We start from the raw sequence: 16,395 nt of genomic DNA on the forward strand, positions 1-16,395 counted from the left end.
AGTTTTTTAAAAATGTTTTCAAGTTTATTAAAAATAAAATACATAAGTATTGAGACCCTTTGCTATGAGACTCGAAATTGAGCTCAGTTGTATCCTGTTTCCATTGATCATCCTTAAGATGTTTCTACAACTTGATTGAAGTCCACCTGTGGTAAATTCAATTGATTGGATATGATTTGGAGAGGCACACACCTGTCTATATAAGGTCCCACAATTGACAGTGCATGTCAGAGCAAAAACCAAGCAATGAGATCAAAGGAATTGTCTGTAGAGCTCTGAGACAGGATTGTGTCGAGGCACAGATCTGGGGAAGGGTACCAAAACATTTATGCAACATTGATGGTCCACAAGAACACAGTGGACTCCATCATTCTTAAATGGAAGATGGTTTGGAACCACCAAGACTCTTCCTAGAGCTGGCCGCCCGGCCAAACTGCACAATCGGGAGAGAAGGGCCTATGTCTGGGAGGCGACCAACCCGATGGTTAATCTGACAGAGCTCCAAAGTCACTCTGTGGAGATGGGAGAAACTTACAGGAGGACAACAATCTCTGCAGCACTCCACCAATCAGGCCTTTATGGTAGAGTGGCCAGACGGAAGCCACTCCTTAGTAAAAGGCACATGACAGCCCGCTTGGAGTTTCCCAAAAGGCACCTAAAGACTCTCAGACCATGAGAAACAAGATTCTCTGGTCTGATGAAACCAATGTTGAACTCTTTGGCCTGAATGCGAAGTGTCATGTTTGGAGGAAACCTAGAACCATCCCTACGGTGAAGCATGGTGGTGGCAACATCATGTAGTGGGGATGTTTTACAGCGGCAGGCACTGGGAAACTAGTCAGGATCGAGAGAAAGATCAACGGAGCAAAGTACAGAGAGATCCTTGATGAAAACCTGCTCCAGAGCGCTCAGAACCTCAGACTGGGGTAAAGGTTTACCTTCCAACAGGACAACGACCCTGAGCACACAGCCAAGACAATGCAGGAGTGGCTTCGAGACAAGTCTCTGAATGTCTTTGAATGGCCCAGCCAGATCCTGGACTTGAACCCGATCAAACATCTCTGGAGAGACCTGAAAATAGCTGTGCAGCGACACTCCCCATCCAACCTGACGGAGCTTGAGAGGATCTGCAGAGAAGTATGGGAGAAACTCCCCAATTACAGGTGTGCCAAGCTTGTAGCGTCCTACCCAAGAAGACTCGAGGATGTAATCGCTGCCGAATGTACAACAACAAAGTACTGAGTAAAGAGTCTGAATACTTATGTAAATGTGATATTTCAGTGTTTTTTAAAATATAAATTAGCAAAAATGTCTAAAAACCTGTTTTTGCTTTGTCATAATGGGGTATTGTGTGTAGATTGATGAGGGGGAAAAAACGATTTAATCACTTTTAGAGTAAGGCTGTAATGTAACAAAAAGTGGAGAAAGTCAAAGGGTCTGAATACTTTCCGAGTGCAATGTATCAATAAATTGGCGAGGGCACTAGAACAGTCTGCAATTCCCGGCCTCACCCTACTAGAACTTGAAGTCAAATGTCTACTATTTGCTGATGAGTTACTGCTTCTGTCCCCAACCAATGAGGGCCTACAGTAGCACCTACATTTTCTGCATAGATTCTGTCAAACCTGGGCCTTGACAGTAAATCTCAGTAAGACAAAAATAATGGTGTTCCAAAAACGTTCTGTTGCCAGGACCACAAATACAAATTCCATCTAGACACCGTTGCCCTAGATCACACAAAAAACTATACATACCTCAGCCTAAACATCTCTCACCTGGCCCTGCCACAGGTAACGCTAAGTATCAAAATCCAGAAAAGAGACGGTCAATTCTACAACCACCTAAAAGGAAGGAATTCCCAAACCTTCCATAACAAAGCAGGTCTTGTGTGGCTCAGTTGGTAGAGCATGGTGTTTGCAATGCCAGGGTTGTGGGTTCGATTCCCACGGGGGACCAGTATGGAGAAAAATGTATGAAATGTATGCATTCACTACTGTAAGTCACTCTGGATAAGAGTGTCTGCTAAATCACTAAAATGTAAATGTAAAGCCATCACCTACAGAGAGATGAACCTGGAGAATAGTCCCCTAAGCAAACTGGTCCTGGGGCTCTGTTCACCAACACAAGCAGATCCCCAGGAAAGCAACACAATCTGACCCAACCAAATCATGAGAAAACAAAAAGATAATTACTTGACAAATTGGAAAGAATTAACAAGCAAACTAGAATGCTATTTGGCCCTAAACAGAGAGTACACAGTGGCAGAATACCTGAGCCAAAGCTTTGACTATGTACAGACTCAGTGAGCATAGCCTTGCTATTGAGAGAGGCTGCAGTAGGCAGACCTGGCTCTCAAGAGAAGACAGGCTATGTGCACACTGCCCACAAAATGAGGTGGAAACTGAGCTGCACTTCCTAAACTCCTTCCAAATGTATGGCCATATTAGAGACACATATTTCCCTCATCCCCAGCTTACAATTGGCTCATTCATCCCCCTCCTCTCCCCTGAAACTATTCCCCAGGTCGTTGCTGTAAATGACAATGTGTTCTCAGTCAACTTACCTGGTAAAATAAATAAAGACCCACAAAGAATTAGAAAACATCTTCAATTTTGATAAACTCCCATATCTACTGGGTGAATTACCACCAGTGAAGAACACCATTGTAAATACAGCCTATATTGTACTTGTGTACATCGTTACAAAACTGTATATATAATATGACATAATATGACATTTGAAATGTCTCTATTCCTTTGTAACCTTTTTGAGTGTAATGTTTACTCTTCGTTTTTTATAGTTTATTTAGACTTTTGTTTATTGTCTATTTCACTTGCTTTGGCAATGTAAACATGTTTCCCATGCCAATAAAGCCCCTTTTATTGAATTGAGAGAGAGAGAGTGAGTGGAAAGTAAAGTTGAGAGGTAAGGTAGGAGGAAGAGAAATGAAGTCAGATGAAGAAGAGGATGCCAAGTAGATGAAAGGGGAGGAGAGTGAGAGGAGAGGAGAGTCCCTGTGGGGTGTCAGAGCTCAGCCCTGTTATACAGCAGAGCTGCCACTGGGAGCCCATACCGCATTGATTTGTACTTTTCACTGGAGTTGGGGACACACACACATACTGTGTACACGAATACACACACACACACACACACACACACACACACACACACACACACACACACACACACACACACACACACACACACACACACACACACACACACACACACAGTACAACTCCAGAGGCAAAAACACCAACTAGCAAGCAACATTTGGCACTTGTTGAGCTTATATTTATTACCCCTCCTTTTTTACTCTGCATTCATTTGTTCTTATCTCTCTTCCCCCAACCCCTTTCCTCTCCCAATAATGAGAATTTCTTCAAAAAGACTATACCCTTTCCCTCACGGGCTGAATTTATGAATACATTTTGTTTTGATTGTATGCAACAAAGCCCCAATCATGATCTGATTTGTGTACATACATCAATACTAGTCTATGTGCCTACCAGAAGACGCTCCTTGTGAATAATTTATATTTCTATTAAGTACCGTAACCCCCCCCCCCTCCTCTCCCGGCACAGTATTAATATTGAACAGATATAAGCCTCCTCTAACAGCAGAGGGAACAGCATCAAATGAAGCTGGGGATTAGAGGACTTGAAAGGCATCATGGGAAGGAGGAACTCTCTCTGGGCTGGACTGTATGGCTCCTATATACGCTGGAGAGAATAGAGAGACTACGGCTTCCTGTAGTGGCTGGATACACTATAGTACTGTAACTGTAGTCTTAACACCTTATCTGGAGAAGAGCGGTATACAGTACTGCAGCTAATCTCTAGTTCAAGCTCATTAGTAAATCATCATTGCATAACAATGTGAAATGTAAAGGCTTCATGTAAAGCCCGTATACAGTATAGAGCAGTGGCCTGTTGTACCACCAGAGGGAGGATGGGACTGACTGTCACCCAGTAAACAGTAGACCACGGCAAACAAAGTCCTTCTCTTCTCTCTCTCTCACCCAGCCCTGAAATACCGCTGTGTTCCAACGGTTCATTTAGACCCAGCCAATGGCAGGCACTTGTTATGGGAATTTTCGAATCCCAATGATAATAATTAACAATCAATAAGCCTTGACTAATCCCCAAGGTTTGTAAGACACTGGGTTAATAATAATTAGGCAAAGACATTTAAAAAAAGAACATTTTTAGTCATTTAGCAGACGCTCTTATCCAGAGCAACTTACAGTAGTGAATGCATACATTTTATTTATTTTTTTCTTACTGGCCCCCCCGTGGGAATCGAACCCACAACCCTGGCGTTGCAAACACCATGCGTTGCAAACACCATGCTCTACCAACTGAGCTACAAGGAAACACCAACTGAGCTACAAAGACTCAGCTTTCTGCAAAAGGTCTGTACAGTTTATTCAGAGAACGTTCTGAAGTAAAAAATTAGGACTCAGTCCTTTTATAATACAAACATATTCTTATCTTTAGACCACTTCCTTCTCAAACAACCAGTACTTTTCCACTCACCACAAAGAACCATAAAAACTTGCCACATTCTTCAAGGCTTTCACCTCCCCTCCCCTTTTATGACCCTCTTGGTTTGAAACCTCTCCAATGTTTTTATTTTACCTAATCTACAACTTCACTCAGTTTACATCCCTACTAAAGAATATAAACTCTAAGTTTTACAATAACCGATCTCCCCATATCCTAATTTTATCTTCCCATTATTCTTAAACATATCTCCCTATTCTTTAATAACAGAGTGGAACAGTTAAGTCATTTTCCTAACACATACAAATTATTCTAACAGCACTACAAATCGTTGTTCAACCAACCGAGGCATCTATAGCCTAACAAACACACACACACACACACACACACACACACACACACACACACACACACACACACACACACACACACACACACACACACACACACACACACACACACACACACACACACACACACACACACACACAGTGTTCTGAACAGGGGGTAGAGAGGTCTGGAATGAAAACACTGCTGGATAAGTCACGGTGCCCTCATGGAGGCTATGGTGCCCCCCTCCCCACCACACAGCAGTATACCTCCCAGGTGTGTGTTTGTCTCCCTTCCTTTCTTCATTCCTCTCCTGCTTCCAGTATTTCTCTCCTGTCCCCTTCATCCTCGTCTGTATCTCTCGGCAGGCGACAAGACATTTAAGAGCCTATAAAGTATTTAATGTGTAGTTTGTTCACGGGGAAAGAAGTGATAAGTGGGTTTTTAGAAAGCACATTAACTGCTAGTCACAATGAAATTTGACATGCCTGAACTACCCTCAAAGACCCAAAGACAGCTCTGAGGTCTGGGTGCAAGATGTGCCGCTTAAAACACCGGGAGTGGATCTACCCACAGCGATTCAGATGCTACACACGCTCATATTGATAGCAGCTTCAGAGGCAACAGTTCTAACATGCTTTCACTTTGACTTTTCTTTTTTTTTTAACTCAGGCTTCTTAGTTTAAATGTAATCAGAAACAGCTGTTATCTGAGGAAGGGGAAAGCCCGGAGAGAAAGAGAGAGAGCACTAGTGGAGCCTACATTAAGGCCTGTTCACATGAAGAGTACAGAGTGATGTCTGCCATTATAATATGGCACAACACAGCTCAAAGCCTTCCTCTCTCTCTCGTCTCTCTGTCTGTCAGTAGAATGTAGAATGCCATTGAGTTTCAGACTTTCTTTTCTATCTCCCCCCCAAAGCTAGCACAGGTTGCTTTTCCACAGCCTCTATTGAGTTTAGCATAGAGTAGATGAGCATCACTTTCCCCACCATTACTTCAGCTAAATATATAAACATGGCGCTTAGCAATGCTAGGCTGTTCATACTGGCCATTCCTCGTCTTCTGCTCTGTCTCTTCTCTCTTCTCTTCTCTTTTCTACTCTCTATGGTTCTCTAGTACTGTTAGGGTATCGTGTTGGCCAACCCTCTTCTCTCTCTCTCTCTCTCTCTCTCTCTCTCTCTCTCTCTCTCTCTCTCTCTCAATGTAAGGGCTTTATTGGCATGGGAAACATATGTTAACATTGCCAAAGCAAGTGAAGTGCGAAATAAACAATAAAAATTTACATTAAACATTACACTCACAAAAGTTCCAAAAGAATAAACACATTTCAAATATCATAATATGTCTATATAAAGTGTTGTAACGATGTGCAAATAGTTAAAGTACAAAAGGGAAAATAAATAAACATAAATATGAGTTGTATTTACAATGGTGTTTGTTCTTCACTGGTTGCCTTTTTCTTGTGGCAACAGGTCACAAATCTTGCTGCTGTGATGGCACACTGTGGTATTTCACCTAGTAGATATGGGAGTTCATCAAAATTGGATTTGTTTTCATATTCCTTGTGAGTCTGAGGGAAATCTGAGGGAAATATGTGTCTCTAATATGGTCATACATTTGTCAGGAGGTTAAGAAGTGCAGCTCAATTTCCACCTCATTTTGTGTGCAGTGTGCACATAGCCTGTCTTCTCTTGAGAGCCAGGTCTGCCTACGGAGGCCTTTCTCAATAGCAAAGCTATGCTCACTGAGTCTGTACATAGTCAAAGATTCCTTAATCTTGTCACAGTGGTCAGGTATTCTGCCACTATGGTTCACTAGTACTATTGGAGTATCATGTTGGCCATTCCCCTCCTCCTATCTTCTCTCTCTCCTCTCTGGTTCAGTGTCGTCTCTACTGGCTGTTGATTATCTACTAAAGAGAGTTCCCTTTTTCTCTAAGGTTCTCTTAACAGATTAGACTAGAAAGAATGTAGGTCAATCACACCCCCCTCTACACTTCTTATCATGAGGGATTATCATGTCACCAGAACGTCACTTCCTGTTGAACGCGGAATGAGGCAACGCTTGGTTTGTTGGTTTGGAAAGTGTCTGAAAAAAGTGTTCTATTGGAAAAGTTTGTTTACTACCTAGCACTTAACGCTCTGGCCGAAGAGTAGGGTTGATCGGAGCGTTCTGACCTAACAGCAGTAGTCAAGCACCCAAGCTAACTGGCTAATGTTGGCTAGCTTGCTAGCTACTTCCAGACACAAATGAGAGAACAGCTCACTCTGACCATTTGTCCTTGCCCTAGCAGAGCTGGTTAGGCTGGTTTTATGTTATCCAGAGTGTTGGTGACTGCATCTGTGCTGCTAGCAACAATTGAATTACACTTTTTTGCCAATGTTTTTTGCTCTGGCAAACTGAGATGAGAGTGCTCTGAAATCGGAGCATACTTCCAGAGCGAATTTTGTTGTCGCAGTGACATCATGAACATTCTATTGAAATTGTTACTTGCATAGTGGAGTCTTTTTGTTTAGACATGTAGCTAGCTAGCTAAACAACTAACCATAATTACAACTCATTACATTACTACCCTGCATGAATCTGCAGGTAGCAAACCAACCCAGATCAATGTTAGCTAGCTAACATTAGGTTATAACTAGCAATGCAAATGTCTCTGAGATACGAATAATATAACTACACAGATCATACACGTAACGTTAGCTAGTCAGCCAGCCAGCTAATGTTAGCTAGCTAGCTAACAGTACACTTTAACTTGAAATGAAAACGACTTTCTGACAAAATTAGAAATGTGTAATATCTGAAAATGTTGCTAGCTAGACTCTCTTACCCGTATACATGGATGGACGCTTCTCCCTCTCTGTCACGGATGCCATGGTGCCTTAGTTTGAAGATGTAATCCGGAGACAGGTGTTTTATACAACAGCCTTCTGTGTGTTCTCTTTTCAACTCCGTTTGCATAATTGCAATCAAACGCCAGAATGTTCTCCATCTCTTTAGCTATCATACTCTAATTCCACTGATTTCAAAACTCAGTCTTCCAGAAAGTGGAGAGCAACAATTATGGAGTTCTACTGTGTGATTTTTTTCCCAAAAAGCTGTGTTAGAAAGAATTAACTATACATACTGACCAGCTCATGTTATGGACAGGATCGTGCTACATGGTAGACCCATCCGTACTCAAGTTTGATATTAAGGCATATAAAAGTTCACATATTCCAGAAGGCATTTCTACCAAAAAAAGTTTATGTTCAAATGGCTCCCCTGTGAAGTAGTGACGCGCGACACACTCCTCTTTTCCTGACACGAGTCACATACAGTGGCAAGAAAATGTATGTGAACCCTTTGGAGTTACCTGGATTTCTGCATAAATTGGTCGTAAAATTTGATCTGATCTTCATCTAAGTCACAACAATAGACAAACACAGTGTGCTTAAACTAATAACACACAAATTACTGTATTTTTCTATATTGGAAAGTGTCATTTAAACATTCACAGTGTAGGTTGGAATAAGTATGTGAACCCCTTGTCTAATGATTTCTCCAAAAGCTAATTGGAGTCAGGAGTCAGCTAACCTGGAGTCCAATCAATGAGACAAGATTGGAGATGTTGATTAGAGCTGCCCTGCCCTATAAAAAACACTCACAAAATGTGAGTTTGCTATTCACAAGAAGCGTTGCCTGATGTGAACCATGCCTCGAACAAAAGAGATCTCAGAAGACCTGAGATTAAGAATTGTTGACTTGCATAAAGCTGGAAAGGGTTACAAAAGTATCTCTAAAAGCCTTGATGTTCATCAGTCCACGGTAAGACAAATTGTCTATAAATGGAGAAAGTTCAGCACTGTTGCTCCTCTCCATAGGAGTGGCCGTCCTGCAAAGATGACTGCAAGAGCACAGTGCAGAATGCTCAATGTGGTTAAGAAGAATCCTAGAGTGTCAGCTAAAGACTTACAGAAATCTCTGGAACATGCTAACATCTCTGTTGGTGAGTCTACGATACGTAAAACCATAAACTAGAATGGTGTTCATGCGTGGACACCACGGATGAAGCCACTGCTGTCGAAAAAAAACATTGCTGGCAAAATATTCTGTGGACAGATAAAACTAAAGTTGAGTTGTTTGGAAGGAAGGAACACACAACACTATGTGTGGAGAAAAAAAGGCACAGCAACATCAACCTCATCCCAACTGTAAAGTATGGTGGAGGGGGCATTATGGTTTGGGGCTGCTTTGCTGACTCAGGACCTGGACAGCTTGCTATCATCGACGGAAAAACTTATTACCAAGTTTATCAAGACATTTTTCAGGAGAATGTAAGGCTATCTGTCCGCCAATTGAACCTCAACAGAAGTTGGGTGATGCAACAGGACAACGACCCAAAACACATAAGTAAATCAACAACAGAATGGCTTCAACAGAAGAAAATACACCTTCTGGAGTGGCCCAGTCAGAGTCCTGACCTCAACCAGATTGAGATGCTGTGGCATGACCTCAAGAGAGCGGTTCACACCAGACATCCCAAGAAAATGGCTGAACTGAAACAATTTTGTAAAGAGGAATGGTCCAAAATTCATCCTGACCTGACCGGTCTGATCCGTAACTACAGAAAACGTTTGGTTGAGGTTATTGCTGTCAAAGGAGGATCAACCAGTTATTACATCCAAGGGTTTACATACTTTTTCCACCCTGCACTGTCAATGTTTACATTGTGTGTTCAATAAAGACATGAACATGTATAATTGTTTGTGTTTTATTAGTTTAAGTAGACTGTTTGTCTATTGTTGTGACTTAGATGAAGATCAGATCAAATGTTACGACAAATTTATGCAGAAGTCCAGGTAATTCAAAAGGGTTCACCTACTTTTTCTTGTCACTGTATATTCAGAGCCATATCCCAGTAACGCTTAGAAAAGATGTCTAATCTTATTGAAGTATTGTGGCTACAGGTTCACCTGCCTCATCTAAAGCCTATTCTTTTGGGTTGTTCCTATAGGCCACCAAGTGCTAACAGTCAGTATCTAAATAATATGTGTGAAATGCTTGATAGTGTATGTGATGTAAACAGAGAGGTCTTCTTTCTTGGGGAACTGAGTATTGACTGGTTTTCATCAAGCTGTCTGCTCAAGAGGAAGCTTCTCACTGTTACCAGGGCCTGTAATCTGGTTCAGGTTATTAATCAACCTACCAGGGTGTTTACAAACGCTACAGGAACAAGATCATCCTCATGTATTGATAACATTTTTACTAATACTGTAGAACTTTGTTCTGGATCCGTACCCATTGGATGCAGTGATCACAATATAGTGGCTATATCTAGAAGAAACAAGGTTCTGAAATAGTGTATCATTGTCACGACTTCCACCGAAGTCGGCTCCTCTCCTTGTTCGTTCGGCGATCGACGTCATCGGCTTTCTAGCCATCGCCGCTCCATTTCTCATATGTCTATTGGTTTTGTCTTGTTCCATTACACACCTGGTTTTCTTTCCATAATTACTGCATGTATATAGTCCTCTGTTCCCCTCCATGTCTTTGTGTGTAATTGTTTGTTTGTGATGTGGATTATTGTCGGGTGCTTTACTTTTACCATGTTCCATGTTTTTGGCACGTTATTATTTTTATGTGCTGTATTTTGTGGAACGGAATTAAAGTGCGCCTGTTCACTACACTCTGCTCTCCTGCATCTGACTTCGCCTCCCGTACACACCCTTGACAATCATTCAAAAGATTTAGCGGTGACTCTAATGTGAATGATGATTCAAATATTTATTAGTCTGATGTGATTAACAAGGAGCATCCAGACGCTGCACTTGATGCATTTCTGAAATTGCTTCTTCCAATAATTGATAAACATGCACCTGTTAAGAAACTGACTGTTAGAACTGTTAAGGCTCCATGGATTGATGAGGAATTGAAAAACTGTATTGTTAAAAGAGATGAGGCAAAAGGAGTGTGTCACGTTGTATAAAGGATTGGAGTCAGGCGCAGGAATATGTAATAAGGGGTTTTAATACTCCACCCAAAATTACAACATGCCATGAAAGGAACGGGGACGATGCCCAAAACAAACTCGTGTACAAAAACACAGGGATGTAACTCAAACAAAAGAGCAAGGTAAACCTCTAATAAATACACTGGACGACCCATAATAACAATACACGGGACGAGACCCGTAATAACAAGTGCACAACAATACACGGGACGTGACCCGTAATAACGAGTACACAATACACGCAGCACAAAAGCCGAAACCCCAAAGCACAGGTACTCACAAGACCAACGGACATGGGAATAATAACCGACAAAACAATGGTGAACAGAGGGCACATATATACAATTACTAATCAGGGGGAATGGGAACCAGGTGTGCGTAATGAAACAGTTCAGTGACACCTAGAGGCCGGTGACATAGGCCTCCGGAGCTGGTGCACGGAATGAGCAGCAGTACCGGGGGAATCCGTGACAGAGTGGCTGATAAGTCTGGCTGCACATCTGACCGGCTGACTTACTGAAAATTGAGAAATGGTGTGACTAAACTCAACAAAAAGAAGAAGAAACTAACTGTATTATGAAGCCAAGATCAATGATATAAAGAATGATGGAAAAACATGTACTTTAAATAAAATTATGGGCAGAAAAACAAATTCAACTCCATCTTTAATTGAATCAGATGGCTTCTTCAACATAAAACCATTTGATGTTGCCAATTATTTTAATGATTACTTCATTGGCAAAGTGGGAAAACTTAAGCAGGAAATGCCAACATTTCCCGCTCTTAGCAAACTGTTGGAAAATGTTTTTGACCAAATACAATGCTATTTCTCTGTAAACAAATTTACAAGAGACTTTCAGCATGCTTATAGAGAAGGACCCTCAACATGTACTGCACTGACACAAATGACTGATGATTGGTTGAAAGAAATTGATAATTAAAAGATTGTGGGAGCTGTACTGTTAGATTTCAGTGAAGCCTTTGATATTATTGACTGTAACTTGTTGTTGGGAGAACGTATGTTTTCTGGATTTTCAACCGCTGCCATATCGTGGAGTCAAAGCTATCTAATATAACTCCAGAGGGTTTTCTTTAATGGAAGCTTCTTTAATGTTGTGTGTGGTGTACTGCAGGGCAGTTCTCTAGGCCCTCTACTTTTTTATATTTTTACCAATGACATGCCACTGGCATTAAACATTGCCTGTGTGTCCATGTACACTACCATTCAAAAGTTTGGGGTCACTTAGAAATGTCCTTGTTTTTGAAAGAAAAGCAAATATTTTGTCCATTAAAATAACATCAAATTGATCAGAAATACAATGTCGACATTGTTGATGCTGTAAATGACTATTGTAGCTGGAAATGGCATATTTTTTATGGAATGTCTACATAGGCATACAGAGGCCCATTATCAGCAACCATCACTCCTGTGTTCCAATGGCACGTTGTGTTAGCTAATCCAAGTTTATCATTTTAAAAGGCTAATTGATCATTAGAAAGCCATTTTGCAATTATGTTAGCACAGCTGAAAACTGTTGTTCTGATTAAAGAAGCAATAAAACTGTCCTTTAGACTAGTTGAGTATCTGGAGCATCAGCATTTGTCGGTTCGATTACAGGCTCAAAATGGGCAGAAACAATTAACTTTCTTCTGAAACTCGTCAGTGTATTCTTGTTCTGAGAAATGAAGGCTATTCCATGCGAGAAATTGCCAAGAAACTGAAGATCTGGTACAAACTTTTGACCCCAAACTTCTGAATGGTATTGTAACATGGGTCGTCTAAAGGAGACCAAGGTGCGGCGTGTGAAGTGCTCATATTTACTTTTAATGAATATACTTAAACAAAACAACCGACAACAGTTCCGTCAGGTGACATACACTAAACAGAAAACAACTACCCACAAAACCCAGGAAGAAAAACCCCTACTTAAATATGTTCTCTAATCAGAGGCAACAAGGATCAGCTGCCTCCAATTAGAGATCAACCCAAACAATCACAACATAGAAATAGAAAAACTAGAACTCAAACATAGAAATAGAAAACATAGAAAAACCCAAAACACCCCCTGACCTACTCTACTATAGAAAATGACATCTTACTAGGGTCAGGACGTGACAGGTATTGTAAATACTGTCCATGCCAGTCTCTCTTGACAAAGAGTTGAGGAGAGACTGACTGCATCACTTCTTTTTATAAGAAACATTAATGTGTTGAAAATTCTAAATTGTTTGCATAGTCAACTTACGCACAGCTCTGACACACAAACTTACCCCACCAGACATGCCACCAGGGGTCTTTTCATAGTCCCCAAATCCAGAACAAATTCAAGAAAGCGTACAGTATTATATAGAGCCATTTTTGCATGGAACTCCCTTCCATCTCATATTGCTCAATTGGTTTCAAACAACAGATAAAGCAACAGCTCACGGCACAATGCCTCTCCCCTATTTGACCTAGATATTTTCTGTGTATGTATTGATATGTAGGCTATGTGTGCCATTTTAAATTGTATGTAGTTCTATACTTGAGCTTTTTCTTGTCTAATAATGTTCTGTATTATGTCATGTTTCATGTTCTGTGTGGACCTCAGGAAGTGTAGCTGCGGCTTTTGCAACAGCTAATTAGGATCCTAGTAAAATTACAAAAAAAATACAAAAAACATTCTCATTCCCTCTACACTTCTTCTCACCCACCTGTACCCTTCTCACCACCCTCTACACTTGTCCTTCTCACCCCCTCTACCCTTCTCCTTCTCACCCCCTCTACACTTCTCCTTCTCACACCCTGTAACCTTCTCCTTCTCACACCCTCTACACTTCTCCTTCTCACCCCCCTGTATCCTTCTCCTTCTCACCCCCTCTACACTTCTCCTTCTCACCCCCTCTACACTTCTTCTTCTCACCCCATCTACACTTCTCCATCTCTTCCTTTCATTCAGTCATCTCACCCCCCCCCCCCCCCCCCCCACCGGTCCACCCTTCACATCCCTGGAGCTGTATCTAAGGGAGAGGAAGTGGGCATGTGTGAGCTGGCTGGCTGTTTTCTTGAAATTACCATCCATTGACACAGTGTGACAAAGCCGTGCGGGCAGCAGAGCTCCTCTTAAAAGGATTACACAGGGAGCGTGGAGCTGGGGAGGGGGGGTGGGGGGCTGTCGGCAGCAGGAGGTGCGTGCATGCCCAATGAGCAATCCTCTCTTGCCTGGCTAGGGCTGAGAGAGTAAAGAGTCAGTGTTTAGTGTTAAGACAAACAGGCAGGCGGGCGGGCGGGCGGGCGGGCGGGCAGGCGGGCGGCGGGCGCCTGAAGTGGAGTAGTGTGTCACTTAGCCTGAGAGGAGACGAGAGAGGAGAGGAGGATGTAGCATAAGTAGAAAGCTGCTCGCACACACACACACACACACACACTTACACACACACACACACTTACACACACACACACCACATACACACACACACACACACACAAACACACACTGAGACACACACACGCAGGCACACACTGCATTCCTGCTGATGAGCCAGATCCCAGTCTGTCTTTGTTCATTAGGAGTTGATTAGCGTGTCACCATGTAACCACGGGTCTGGAATCAGTTCTTAGGGACTTCTGTGGGCGTCGTCCAATTGTTCATCTGCCACTCAGATCGAGCCAGGGTCAGACACGGAGCGTCTCTGCTCTCCAAGTCTTTGAGGGGGAGTCTTTGATAACTTTGATGTAGTGCCAAACAAAGTGATATTTATACTCATCTGATTAATCAAGCCTCTTTCTGCCAATGGTAGCTCAGTGATATGGGCTTCATGAATGGATTAAAGTTATTCAAGTTATATCCCATGTCCGGCCTGTCATCAGAAGAGTTATACTGCAGCTTCTGGCTAGGAGAGCGTCTCACACGCTTTCACTAGAGATACTGCACCGACCATACATCATCTATCATGCTGTACTTCCCCTATGGCTACCACACCTTCTAGAGTGGCACACAGAACTATTATTCTACTCATCTCTCTCTCTCCTCTCTCTGGGGCATTAAACCTCCCCCATTTCTTATGTAACTATCCCTAAGTTGTTTGGGATTGTTCCAGCCATGGTCTGACATGGATATATTTAGCCAGGCCTCCTCCTCTCTCCACTGTGCTTCCCCCTGTACCCTGCATGCCCAAGTAGCACTAAAACATTGATGTATTCAGACCCTCAGGCAGTGCAGTGACACACTTACGTTACATCCAGAGCAATTAATGTCCACAAAATCTAGATTACAATGCAGATGTCCCACTGGGTTAGTACAACGCACAAGTGGGCACACACAGACACAGGAAGGTAGAGAGAGAGAGAGAGACCCACCGCTAGCCACTCTCACGTGGCAGGGGTGAATGCGGATCAGAAAGCGGGCACCGGTTTATAATGCTGGACACTCTTGTTGGTTTTACTTCCACATGCGTGCCCAGTAATGGCATATTGATTGTTTACATAGAGGCTGTGACTTCACACATGGAGATGGTATTGTGTGTGTGTGTGTGTGTATGTCCCCTCCTCCTGCTCCTCTCTTCTCTTCCCTCTTTGTTTCTCTCCTCCTCCTCCTCACACACACACACACTCCTCTCCTCTGGACAGCAGCCAGCTCCTAGCCACTGAGGGGCTGTGCAGCACAGAAGGCAGCATGCCACCCATAGCCAAGGTCATGCTGGGCAGCCATATTGCATTTTATTACAAGGTGGGCTGCACTGAGCACTAATATGGTCTCTTGTTAGATTGATCACCCATGGCAACAGCAGCAGCAGATCAGGGGACTAGGCAGGTATCCAGAATGTTAATTCACCCTCCAGGTTTTTGTGTTTGGCCAAATTATTTTCATTGGCTTTATTAATACATCCATACCTTCAGGCTCTGATCAGGCCCTACACCCAAACAAGGGCACTGCGTTCATCCACCTCTGGCCTGCTGGCCCCCCTACCTCTGAGGAAGCACAGTTCCCGCTCAAGCCCAGTCAAAACTGTTCGCTGCTCTGACACCCCAATGGTGGAACAAGCTCCCTCACGACGCCAGGACAGCGGAGTCAATCACCACCTTCCGGAGACACCTGAAACCCCACCTCTTTAAGGAATACCTGGGATAGGATAAAGTAATCCTTCTAACCTCCCCCCCCCCCTTAAAAGATTTAGATGCACTATTGTAAAGTGGTTGTTCCACTGGATATCATAAGGTGAATGCACCAATTTGTAAGTCGCTCTGGATAAGAGCGTCTGCTAAATGACTTAAATGTAAATGTAAATGTAAATACATAACGTATATAGAGTGTACAGGTATACAGTATATTAGAAGATTGTGCTGGTAGTTAAGGTCTATGTGGGAGGGTTATGTTTGTGTGTTGTGTGAAGTGAAGTGAACGATGACATCATCCTTCTAGGAGTAATGATGCTGGTTCCATTAGTCCTCTCTGTTAGGAGGGCTCTGGTGTGATGACATCATGCCTGTTTTCTGACACGGGTGGTTGGGGTCAGAGGTTGAAAAAGCTTTTAATTTCTGCTCAGACCCCCTATGACCAGCTACATACAGTAAAAGAGGGTCTCTCGC

At 42.6% G+C, this 16,395-nt stretch overlaps 1 protein-coding gene across 1 annotated transcript in view; it reads left to right on the forward strand.

The window, feature by feature from the left end:
- The window catches only part of LOC106567158 (plexin-A2), a 260,888-nt gene that overhangs the window by 215,167 nt on the left and 29,326 nt on the right, over positions 1 to 16,395 (forward strand). The window lies entirely within an intron of this gene.

This window comes from Salmo salar, chromosome 13, assembly GCF_965601325.2.
Source record: "Salmo salar chromosome 13, fSalSal1, whole genome shotgun sequence".
Lineage (NCBI taxonomy): Eukaryota > Metazoa > Chordata > Actinopteri > Salmoniformes > Salmonidae > Salmo > Salmo salar.